Genomic DNA, 12,568 nt, shown 5'->3' with positions numbered 1-12,568 from the left:
TAAAAATGGAGGGCAGGGCCCGATTCCTGATTTCCTAGCTGCATTCCAGATTGGGAATGAGAGCCCGCATCCTTCTCCTAGGCAAGCAAAAATTGGGAGCACCGAGAATGCTTTCCTAGTGTATTTTTTCTGGCGTAGGAGAAGGGTGCGGGTTTGCATTCAAAACCTGGCCAGCTCCATGCAGGGGTAAGCTTCTCCCAGCCCCGCAATTTTCGTGGAGTCAGGCCAGTTTCTCAAGGACTCGTAGTTCACGCCCCTCAGAGGAGTCGTGAACCAAAGATTGGATACGGGAATTCTTTGAAAGATAACTTCAAAAGATCTTACCCACGGCACCTATTCCAATCCATGCTCCCCAATCCCCAATGGCCCCTCATATCCTCCATGCCAACCCATGCTCACCCACCCACCTACGATGGCCCCTCATGCCCTCCATATCAACTCTTAGTACTTCCCTGCCTATTCATCCAGTATACACTCTGTACAGAATAAATGAGTCTTATTTGTGGAAATGTTTAAAAAATAGCCATTCATAACTTGCGTTAAAAAAATCTGCAGCTGCAACAACCCCGTGAAAAGTATCAATCAACCAAACCTTTGAAGTATCAATAATATAAATTTAAAGCATTTGACACCTCTTTATTTTGTGTAAATGAACACTGAACCAGTGACAAAATAGATCACAGGAGAAAAAGCTTGCATCAAGCTACCGATCAAGCAATGTTTTCCCTTTTGTGCACCTGTTTGAACAAAGTAAAGCTTTCCAATTGGCAAGGGTGGTCTAGAAAGTGAGCTTGTAGAATGTTTTTGCGGCAGTTGCCTGGGGAATAAGTTTTCCTATGGCGGGAGCAATCAGCTGCACACCACCATTTTACGCGGGCGGGCCAATTAAGGCCAGCACAACATGATGCGTGGCGGGTAGTGCTCAGCACTACCTGTGCGGGCAGGCAGAGGAGGGAGAGTCGGGGCCTGCGCTCTTTTGCGCATGCACGCAAAAGAGCGCAGCAATCTCCCTGAGGCAAGGAGCTGCCTCAGGGAGATTGAATAGATTATGGCCAGAATTTTCCCACTGGCATGCGGGGTCAGGTCCCACACGCCAACACGTAAAATGACATGCGGTGACTTCAGGCGAGTGTCCCGATGTCACCGCGCGCCATCGTGATATTTAGGTGAGCAGGCACGCAATGTTCTCCGATGCGCGCCCGCCGTTAATTATTCATGTAGTTAAGGCCCTTGAGGCAGCAATTGATTGCAATTTTTCAGGGCCTGTATGATCTTCAGGACATCACATGGGCACAACAGGCAGGCGGTAGAAGACATTTGTATAAACCTCATCCACGGGCTGGATAAGAGGAGTGAGTGGGGTCGCGAATGTTATCTGTCAGATATTTAATTGTGAAAGTTATAGCTACTTGCCTGTGTGAGCAGGAATACTTCAAACTCATACCAGCTGCTTGGACAGCAGCAAAAGCCTTCAGGTCAGGACTCTATAGTAAAACACACTTTTGGGGTCTGCAGGTTTCAGGAAGCCTTCCCTTAGCCTGGGAATGGGAGTTGTGCTCTCCTCTGAGGAGGAAGGGAAGGCGAGAAGGGGGAAAGAGGCCAGGAGTCCACATTCAGCCTCCAGGGGAACCGCCTTTGGGAGAAGAGGCACAGGCACAAAGGGCGCAGGGCCAACAGGAAGTCCAAGGCAGAAGGCGGCAAAGCAAATATCTCAATATGTCTGAAGTATAGTGCCAAAGGAGGCTCCATCTCTCATGGGAGACAGTCACCTCCATCTGTCAGATGGTAGGCCCTGAGATCTGCGCAAATTGTGTGGATGGGCATCCCATGCCAGTGGCTCTAAAGGTCACAGCTGCCCTCAACTTCTATGCCTCTGGCTCTTTCCAGGGGTCAGTGGGTGATTTTTGCAGAGTCTTCCAATCAGCTGTCCACATTTGTGTCAAGCAAGTAACAGACGCTCTGTTCAGGCGTGCATTGACTTTCATCTACTACCGCTGGGACGAGGTCAGCCAGACAGAGTGAGCCTGAGGCTTCGCAGCGATTGCTGGCTTTCCCCGCTTCCAGGGTGCAATCGACTGCACACATGTGGCCATCAAGGCACCAGCAGGTAAGACCGGTGCCTTCGTCAACAGGAAGGGATTCCACTCCATGAACGTGCAGATAGTGTGTGATCACAAGTTGCAGATCCTGTTTCTGTGCCAGGTACCCAGGCAGCTCCCACGACAGTGACATACTCAGACACTCCCAGGTGCCGAGGCTCTTCAGTGCTCCAGCCCAGCTGGATGGATGACTGCTGGGTGACAAGGGCTATCCCCTCAAAAGGTGGCTCATGACACCTCTCCGCATTCCAAGAACAGAGACTGAGCAGCGGTACAATAGGAGCCTCCACATGGGCTGTGGTGGAAAAAACCATCGGTCTTCTCAAGATGCGCTTCCGATGCCTGGACCGTTCAGGGGGCGTACTCCAGTACCCCCCAAAACGTGTGTTGCTGTTAGAGGTTGCATGCTGCACTCTCCACAATCTGGCTCTGGAAAGGGGCGACGCAGTGGACAAGGAAGATGTAGACACAGTTGCTCTGGACGCACATGATGAGTCCAGCAGTGAGTCCGAGGATGAGCACGCACATCAGAATGCTGAGCAGGTAGAGGCTGACCCGGGCATACTCCAGGGAGGCAGGGACACCCAGGAGGCTTTAATCCAAAGAACCTTCAGCTGGACCTTCAACACATGCAGGGGCTGCAGGCTCCATACTCGATACCTGAGTGCTAAATCTGCCTGGATAGTAACATTAAATAAGGCCCTTGTCAATATAGCTCAATGTCAGACAACTCACTCATAACATCATGGGTTCCCGTCCACATGCAGAAGTAAGGGATCACCCCAAGGCATAGCAACATATCAAAATTTACTAAGATAACAAACGTAACTTCAGAAACCAAAAAAAGGTGTTGCACATCACACCAAGTCTTCAATGAACTACTATGGGCCAACATAAAAGCACCAGTGAGAAACCCATGGTGTGCCTAAGGTGCCTTAAATTTACGCTTACGGTTGCTACGTCTAGTTGCTGTCCCTTCGCTGGCAGTGGCAACTGAGACAGCCTGCTTATTCTGCTGTCCTGACGGCCTCGATGACCTTGGCAGCCGTTCTCTGGCCCATGGAGCCTTTGATGACCCCGCCTGGGAGGGAGCAGCCAGTTCCACAGCTGGCTTCTCCCTAGTTGCCGCAGCCTCCCTGGATGCCACCATCACTGGCAGAGGGGTGGAGGAGCTTCTGCCCTCATCCAGAGCACCCTGAGAGGAGCCCATAGAGACGACAAGCAACTGCTGCACTGACCTGAGGTTGCTTCGGACCTCCCTGCTCACCGTAGATGGATAGGCACTAAACTGGGATACTTGGTGCCCAAACCATCTCCCACACAGGCAATGAACAGCTGCGGTCAATGCTGCTGTGAGGGCTTGCAGGTCCGAGCGCGACCCCAGAAGGCCCTGATTGGTCTCCTGGAGGAGCCTCTCCATGAGAGTCGCCACTCTCTCCTTGAAGGAAGCATGGCACTCGGCCATGAGGCTCATTGCATTGGTGATGCTCCGCGTGGATTCCTCCACCACAGGCACCATGCTGCACACAGCCTCATGTATCTCCGCCAGATCCTCCCGCATACCCGGCTGCACTTCCAGCGTTTGCTGCCTCACAGACGACTCCAGAGGCACATCATCAGTCACCAACTGAGTACGAGCCTGGTCCCCAGCAGTCCTCCGACTGCCGATGCCCTGAGCACTCTCTGTCTCTGCCCGCACCTCGAGTGAATGTGAAGTGCCCTCACTGCCATGCCCCAGGACACGAGCTGAAGATCTAATTTCCACCGAGGTGCTGGTATCTGTGCTGGTGCCTGCCTGACAGAGATGGTATGACGCTGGTGCGTCGATTTCCTCTGGGCCCTCAGATGCAAGAGGTGGCTCCACTGCCTCCTCCTCCCGGCCCTGCTCCAGTGACGCTGAAAGGAAGAACAAGGGCATTTGATTAGTTACACTGCAGACAATGTCAATTTGCATGCCTGTCCCACGGATCATTACACGCTCATCCTTCCATAATCAATGGCCAACCCACATTGCAAACTTCAATCACTGAGCATTCAGCAATGCCACGGCTTTTGGGCCACATATGGTGGTGACCTGAGTGCTCGGCATACAAAACTCATCGTGGCACCCCAGCCTCACCAGTGGACCTGGGCACGTGGCGCCTCTCCAGATTCGTGGCCTGCTGCTCAAAAGGTGTCAGGGCCTGGCCTCCACCAGTCCGCATCTGCTCTGCAGAATCGTGTGAAGTCTTCTCCTGAAAAGGAGAGAAGAGCATTGATTAGTCCCATCGCATCCCTGCCAACCCAACCAGAGTGGGACATTGCAGGACTCCAGTTCTTCATTACCCCACAACTGCAAAGAAGCCAGGGCTGACAACCGCTGCCCCCCACCCCCCCCCGCCCCCACCCTTGCCCAAACACTGCCTCCTTCATTTGTTGCACCATAAGGTGTAACCTTGCTAAGCAAGGAGGCAAAAGCACGTGGAACGCAAAGGCCAGCAGATGGATTGGTGCCCCGCCACCTGGAAGCTCCCCTCCCAGCATGTCAGCACCCTAACTTTGACATGCTTCCCAGTTCCAGCACTATGCCTAGGTGCAGATCCTTGAGTTTCTCCCCCATTCTATACTCTGGGTGTCAGTGTCACACATGCTGCGGTGCAAAACCCATCCTAGCTCAACCTTCCAAGGGTGAACTAGGCATGGGCAATATCTGCTGGCTCACCTAGTGAGGGATACATGCCGTGAAGGATTCAATGCCGTTATGGTACTCAGAGTTACTGGGGGGCGGAGGTGTTGAGGGGAAAGGGTGATGGCTGCATTAAGTGACCTCAGCTAACATGGTACTCACCATTCCTGAGTGCAGGAAGTCATTGAATCTTTTATGGCACTGGACCCATGTGCGTCGCACCACATCATGGGAGCTCACACTCTCGGCCACCTCCTCCAAAGCACATCTGGGGAGGACTCCGCCTCCCATCCCTCGGAAGCAGGACCTCCCGCCGTGCTGCCGACTCCTCCAGGAGGGAAACTGGGCACTCATCCAAGAAATGAGGGGCACACTGCCCTGCTGCCCTACCCTCCAGCCTGGCCTGCCCTGCTGACCTACCCTCCGGCCTGGGCTACCCTCCGTTTTTGTGTGCTGCACAGTAGCCCTCTGCTGTGCTCTTTAGCCGACCATTATGAGCAGCCTTGCAAAGGCTGCCAGGCCTTCATTTAAACAGGCCACCTGGTCACCATTGGATCCAGCAGTCTGTGCATGCCCACCGCTGCCCACCCACTCCTGCTATCCTGGGTGGGCCTTAATTGGCCGGCCTGTGTAAAATGGCAGCACAGACCCGATCGCAGGCGCACCCGCTCAGCCCGCCCGACGTGGAGAAAATTCTCCCCTATAAAACATTTCAATAAATGAAGTAAAAATTTATTTAAACATGTCCCCTCATGTGACAGTGTCATGCACTGTCATACTTCTTACTTAAAGGATTCTCTTTAACTTAATGATATCTTAAGAGTTATTTACTTCTGTCAGGACCACCCTCCAAAAGTATGCAACAGTCCTCTGGAACTTCACTTTAATTCTCCCGGTGTGCCAGTTATTCTCAGAGTTAAGGCTTTCATTTACTACCTCGTGACTGTGGATGCCTCAGTCCCTTGTTTTTGTTGCCTTCTCAGTACCTGCCAGCTAATTCTGATTTCTTTCTTATGCCACAAGACATTGTGAGGAGCACTACAGATTCTTCCAAGAGTTTCAAACTAGGCAGTCTTCGAGCTTCTGTTCCCTCACAACTTCAAGATGGGATGAAGCCTCACTTGCATTCCATGTGATGAATTATGAAATTTAGCTATTTCTGTACTCACAGTTTAGGCCTAACTGTAATTTACTTTATAATTTACTCAAGTGAGCTGTAAACTACACACGCCAGGTCCAAGCTGCAACTAACCCTCAGCAAACACAGATAAATTGAAACCAGAGAATCTTCCTAAGATCCACCCATCTCCATGGTGACATGGCATTTTCTGGGTTTTCCTCACACAGACCTTAAGGTTAAGTGAGCCTCTTTTAAAATTCCTTCTTTGATCTGATAAAAGAAATGGATTTTAAAACCCCTCAGGATTTACTGAATGCTTTTAAACTAATTTAGCTCTAACTCCCAGAATAGAAAATCTCTCTGGACTGCCCTTACTTCAAAGATTGCAGGCATCAAGTCCCATAAAGTGTCATAAGCCCACCTACTGTTTTATGGTCTTACCTGGGGGCTGTAAGTTCACAATTTGATTGACAGCTCAAGGAGGTTAATAAAGAAAGGATTGGCTGTCTTTGATGTGGGGTTATAAATACAAATGTTTGTTTTTATAAGACTTAAAGTGCAGAATTTTGCCCTTGGCATGTGGAATTGGCAGGGGCAGTTAGGAAGCCAACTGCCACCTGTGATTGGCAGTGCTCCGCGATTTTACGCTGGCGGGCCAATTAAAGCCCGCCTATTATGATATGCGGCTTGGAATGAGTGTGAAGGAGCGGGCAGGGGCATGATGTCTGCCAGGTTCAATAGTGACCCAGCGGCCGATTCAAATGCAGCCTCAGCAGCCCCTGGAAGGTTGCCATCGAAGGACACAGGAGTCTTGTCAATGGAAACCATAGCAGGTGGACATGGCAGGCGGGAGAGCAGGTCGGCAGGGTAGTCGGCCCCGTGTTTCTCGGACGAGTGCCTCGCAGCCCTCCTGGAGGATGTGGCAGCAAGGAGAGAAACCTTTGTCCCCAGGGACAGCAGGAGGAGGCCCCTCCCACCTCACCAAAAAGGCCTGGGAGGAGGTGGCATCCAGGGTGAGCAGCCACGATGTGGTGAGGCGCATATGGGTGCAGTGCCGGAAGTGCTTCAAAGATCTTCTGCGATCAGGAAGGGTGAGTACCGTGTTGGCATGGGTCACTTTGCAGAACAGTTAAGAGCTGCCCATCCCCCCATGGACCTCAGAGGTGTTAAGAGTGAGAGTGGCAAATGTCATTGAGACAGCAGCTGGCCAAGGGGGTGAGCCCTGGCTGCTCAGACAGTGTGCATTGCAGCTCCAGGGTCACAAGTTGGCTGAGTCCTGCGATGTGTTCTTCAGGTGGGATTGGCCAGGCTGCAATGGCTCTGCAGGTAGAAACTGGACTAATCAACGCTCCTCTGGCCTTTCAGGAGAAAACATCCCATAACAATGTTAAGAGGTCATGGACTGGCGGGGGACCCCCACACCACCTCATCCTCACACGATACGAGCAGGAGGCACTGGAGCTGGTGAGGCGCCATGCACCTTAGTCAAGCGGCCATGGTGAGGTTGGGGTGCCAGAGGAAGGTCAGGTTGCAGTGCGCTGAGGTGAGAATGTCAGTTATTGCAACCATTCCAATGAAGCCTCTATATTGATGTGAGCCTCAAACTTGGAATCCCCATTGATAATCAAAAGGCGAGGGCACCATGATGCATATCTCTGTCTCATGTGGGTGCCAGGCATGCACAGTGACAATGTCATGACTTAAATAATGACATGTCCTTCTTCTCCCTTTTAGGCTCACCAGCAGCCGTTCATTATGAGGAGCCGGAAGGCCCACCTCTGACCCCTGAGCGTCACCATACTCACCATACACCTGCGTCACACACTCTCTGTCAAGCAGGCATCAGCGCAGATACCAGCACCTCAGTGGGCATAACATCACCATGTAGTCTATCGGTACACATTAGTGAGGACACCATAATCGCTTGAGGTGCAGGCGGTGGCAGAGAGTGCCCAGGGAGCTCATAGTTAGAGGACCGCTGGGGACCAGGACAATGCTCAGTAGATGGCTGATGGAGGACCATTGGAGTCATCCATGAGGTAACAGATGCTGGATGTCCAGTAGGGTGAGGAGGATCTGGTGGAGATACATGAGGGAATATGTGCCATGATGTCCACTGCGGAGGAATCCCTGCAGAGCATAAGCACTGCGTTGACCCTCGTGGCCAAGTGTAATGCCTCCTCCATGGAGAGAGTGGTGACTCTCAAGGAGAGGCTCCTCAAGGGACTCAGTCAGGGGTTCCTGGGGATGCACTCGGACCTGCAAACCCTCACACCGGTAATGACCTCAGCTGGTCAGTGTCAGTGTGGGAGATGGACTGGGCACCCAGTATTCCCGCTAGATGCCCGTCCATCAATGGCAAGCAGGGAGGTCCAATGCGACCTGATGTTGGCACGCAAGCTGCCTGTCGTCTCTGTGGGCTCTCGGGGCGCTCCAGATGATGGTAGCAGCTCCTCCACCCCTCTGCCAGTGACTTTGGCATCTGATGAGGTTGCGGCAACTGGGGAGATGCCGGCTCCCTCTGGTCGCTCCCTCCCAGGTGGGGCCAGCACAGGCTCCACAGGCCAGAGGACACCCACCAAGGTCATCAAGGCCAACAAGACAACAGAGCAAGCAGGCTATCTCCAGTGCCGGTGTCAGCGAGGGGGGAGCACCTAGACGTTCCACCCACAAGCAAAAACTTAAAGCACCTTAAGCTCAACATCGCCTTATCACGGGTGATATTTGGTTCCCACATTTTTCTTTTTTTTTAATGGAAAACACCGGTTCATGTTAACTCCTGCAATGTTTTGCATTTGCAAGTAAATGAAATGTTATTTTGTGCAACTGGTCCGTGTGTGCTTTATTTGTTCTGTAGGTGCAGGGGAGGCCATGATGTTATGATGGACATGTGTCTCCTGAAACCTTATTGCAAAGGATTATAGTATATGTTGTTGACCAAGAAACTGGTCCTGTCAAGGATCGAGCATGCAGCCTGCAGCTGTGGGATGTGGTGGTGGATCCTATTTGGTAGTCTAGTTGAAGGAGCATAGGATCAAAGCATCCCGGGTGTTCCTGCCTTCCTGGAGATTACCCAGGTCAGCGTCTATGCCCTCAGCATTCTCCTCACTGTGCTCGTCCTCGGACTCACTACTGGATTCATCATCTGTTGCCTGTGCAGCTGCGTCAAGATCTTCTTCCTCCACTGGGTACCCCCTTGCCAGTGCCAAATTGTGGAGAGGGCACCATGCAACCACTATCAGTGGCATACGATCTGGGGGCATTGGAATGCACCCCCGGAATGGTCCAGGCATTGGTAACGCACCTTGAGAAGACCTATGATTCTCTCTATCACTACTCTTGTGGAGGCATGGCGCCTGTTGTACCACTGCTCGGCCTCTGTTCTTGGATGGCAGAGAGGCGTCATGAGCCACCTTTTGAGGGGATAGCCCTTTTCACCCAGCAGCCATCAATCTGGTCGGGTTGGAGCACTGACGTCTTCGGCACCTGGGAATGCCTCAGGATGTGAGCATCATGGGAGCTGCCACAGGCTACGTAAAGTCAGAAACAATTTCTATCTCAAGGGCCTTAACTGGCCACTTAATTAATGGTGGGTGTGCCTCCGTCTCCATCACGTGCCTGCTTAGCGAAATATCGTGACAGTACGCACTGACATCGGCACGCTCGACCAACATCAACGTGCTTTATTTAATGCTCGAGTGGGTCAGGCGCACGCCCGCCTGCCAAGCTAAAAATTCTGCCCCAAGTACTTGAGGGGATTTAAATGTATTGAATGGGCTTTCATGAAAGGGGCTTATGTTTTTTATACAGTGAAGTCTGCAATAGATATTTGGAACTTTTTTATTTCATCTCTGCATGGCTCCTGAGACTGCCCATGGTAGATACTGGGTTGGCACAGAGAAGGGAAAAAGGTAGTAGATGGATACATGGGTTGGCATAAGTTGGCACAGGGCTATAACAGACCATGGAGGTTGGTGGGGGGTCTTAAGTAGGCATGAGTTGGCACTAAGTTGGCATAAAAGCTATAAGAGGCCTGTAGTCCCAGAGAACCGAGCGGACCTTTAAACCAGCCCGTCTCAGCACTTAGCAGCCCCTGTGACTGCTTCCAATTTGCTTACAGGTTAGGCCTGTCATTTACTTTGGCTATCTCAGTGAGCTGTAAACTGCACACACCAGGTCCAAGCTGCAACTAATGGGAGTGACAAGTCGGACTTCATTCCACCACAGCCTACCGCACCCCACAACCCTCCGAAACAAGATCCCACCATTCAGGGCACTTTTCCCCCCCTCCTCCCCAAGTTGGGTATGTGAGCTAGGAGATTTCCTGACTCGGTGCACCCGCCTTGGGAATGAAAATCCAGGCCTTTGTGGCTGCCTTAACTTTAAAAGACACAAGGTATATCCCAGAAACAAATGGTAACTTAGGTGCTAAAAGAGTGAAGAAATTAAACTAATATCAGCAGAGAAAAAGTGCTGGCGGAACCTAAGAGGCTAAAATCCAACAAAACCCCAAGACTTGATGGCTTATATTCCTTGGGTTCTAAAAGAGATAGCTGCAGAGATAGTGGATGCACTGGAAATGAGTTTCCAAAATTTGCTACATTCTGCAACAGTTAAAGGTAACAAACGTAACACCGCTATTCAAGAAGGGGAAGAGAAAACAGGAACTACAGGCCAGTTAGCCTAAGTCAGTCATTAAGAAAGTGCTGAAATCTATTATTAAAGAAGTCTTAACAATGAACTTGGAAAATCATGATGTGATCAGATAAAATCAAAATGGGAAATTGTGTTTGACAAATTTAGCAGAGTTTTTTGAGGATGCAACTAGTCGTATAAATAAAGGAGAATCAGTGGATGTAGTATATCTGGATATCCAAAATGCATTCAATAAGGTGCCACACAAAAGGTTAGAAGGTCATGTAAGCGTTCATAGAGTTGTGGGTAATATATTAGTATGGATAGATAGGTTAATAGACAGGAAGCAAAGAGTAGGCACAAAAGGGACATTTTCAAGTTGGCAGGCTGTGACTAGCGGAGCACTGCAGGAATCCATGCTGTGGCCTCAGCTATTTACAATCTATGTTATTGACTTAGATGAAGCGATGGAGGGCAATGTATCTAGGTTTGCTGACAATACAACGCTAGGTGTAAATGTAAGCTGTGAGGAGGACACAGAGTAGCTGCAAAGAGATGTAGAGGTTAAGTAAGTGGGCAACAAGATGACAGATGGAAAATGATGTGGGGAAGTGGGAGATTATTCACTTTGATCAGAAGAATAAAAAAGTGGTATTTTTAAAAAATGGGTACAACTTGTAAATGCTGATGTTCAGAGAGATTTTGGTGTGCCCGTACAAGGGACACAAAGTTAGCATGCAGATTCAGCAAGCGATTACGAAGATAAATGGCATGTTGGCCTTTACTGCAAGGGAACTGGAGTACAGAAATAAAGAAATCTTGCTACAATTATTCAGGCCTTTGGTGAGACCACACTTGGAATACTGTGTCCAGCTTCAGTCTCCTTATTTAAGGATTTACTTGCATTGGTGGCAGAACAGCAGACGTTCACTAAATTGGTCCCTTGGATGAGAGGGTTGTCCTATGATAACAGGCTGTGTGAATTGGGCCTATATTCTCTGGAATAAAAGAGAGATGATCTCTTCGAAACATACAAGATTCTGAAAGGGTTTGATAGGGTGTTTCCACAGGCTGAGGACTTTAAAATAGGGGACGATCATTTAAGACTGTGATGAGGAGAAATTTCTTCACTCAAAGGGTTATGAGTCTTTGGAATTCTCTACCCTAGAAGGTTTGGGATGTTCCATCATTGAATATATTTAAGGTTAGGATGGACAAGACTTTTGGCCTCTCAGGGAAACAAAGGAAATGGGGAGCAGACGGGAAAGTGGAGTTGAAGCCCAAGGTCAGCCATGATCGCATTGAAATACGGAGCAGGCTCATCAGGCCATGTGATCTACTCCTGTTCCTATCTCATGCTCTAGTGTCAAAAATTGAAACGTGTGAAGGATACAACTATGTGCTGGGCAAAATCTCATTAGGCTGAAGTTGCATCCCAATTCCACTAAAGCAGAAATTCAAGTTCAGGATATCCAGTGAGGATAAGTTGAGTAAAATAAAGTATTTTGGTTAAAATACCAAAAGTAAAACAATATACACATGTGCAAAGGGTACTTGGAACAGTAAATCAACTATAATTGGTGTCAACATGGAGAAAAACTGCAGTTTAGATTTGGTACATAGGGGAGGCAATAGTGTAGTGGAATTGTTGCTGGACTAGTAAACCAGAGACCTAGGGTAAATCCTGCCACAGCAGATGGTGGCATTTGAATTCAATAAAAATCTGGAATTAAAAGTCTAATGAAACCATAGTTATAAAAACCCATCTGGTTCACTAATGCCCTTTAGGGAAGGAAATCTGCTGCCCTTAACTGGTCTGGCCTATATATGCTTCCAGACCCACAGCAATGTGGTTGACTCTTAACATCCCATGAATGAATAAAAAAAAAGGAACAAACTAAGGGCAGGAGTAGGCCATTCAGCCCTTTAAACTGATTCTACCATTCAATAAGATCATGGCTTATCTAATTGTGACCTCCTACTTTCACCCCCTTGCTAATCAAGAATCTATCTAGCTCTGCCTTAAAAGCAGTCTAAGACCATGCTTTA

At 49.7% G+C, this 12,568-nt stretch overlaps 1 protein-coding gene across 1 annotated transcript in view; it reads right to left on the bottom strand.

Annotated features, from left to right (window-relative positions):
• Window positions 1–12,568, bottom strand: part of LOC121282838 (sodium/hydrogen exchanger 10-like) — a 395,537-nt gene that overhangs the window by 275,428 nt on the left and 107,541 nt on the right. The window lies entirely within an intron of this gene.

Source organism: Carcharodon carcharias, chromosome 10 (genome assembly GCF_017639515.1).
Source record: "Carcharodon carcharias isolate sCarCar2 chromosome 10, sCarCar2.pri, whole genome shotgun sequence".
Classification (NCBI taxonomy): Eukaryota; Metazoa; Chordata; class Chondrichthyes; order Lamniformes; family Lamnidae; genus Carcharodon; species Carcharodon carcharias.
This window is presented reverse-complemented; position numbering and strand designations above follow the sequence as displayed.